We start from the raw sequence: 359 nt of genomic DNA on the forward strand, positions 1-359 counted from the left end.
GTTATTCATTTGGAGTTTAAGTCTGCACAGTAGTGATCCATTTGGAACCTGAGTCTGCACAGTAGTGATTCGTTTGAAACTTAAGTCCGCGCAGCAGTGATTCATTTGGAGTCCAAGCCTGCACAGTAGTGATTCATTCGGAGCCTGTGTCTGTGCAGTAAATCCAGGGGCGTAGCCATCATTTCAGAAGTGAGGGGGACAGAAATGTTTTATATATATATATATATATATATATATATATATATAACATTTCTGTAATCTATATAACAGTAAGATTTTTTATGTTTTATAAAGAAGTCTCTTCTGCTCACCAAGCCTGCATTTATTTGATCCAAAGTACAGCAAAAGCAGTAATGTTG

The sequence above is a fragment of the Sinocyclocheilus anshuiensis genome, unplaced genomic scaffold (assembly GCF_001515605.1).
Source record: "Sinocyclocheilus anshuiensis isolate Anshui unplaced genomic scaffold, SAMN03320099.WGS_v1.1 scaffold1007, whole genome shotgun sequence".
NCBI lineage: Eukaryota > Metazoa > Chordata > Actinopteri > Cypriniformes > Cyprinidae > Sinocyclocheilus > Sinocyclocheilus anshuiensis.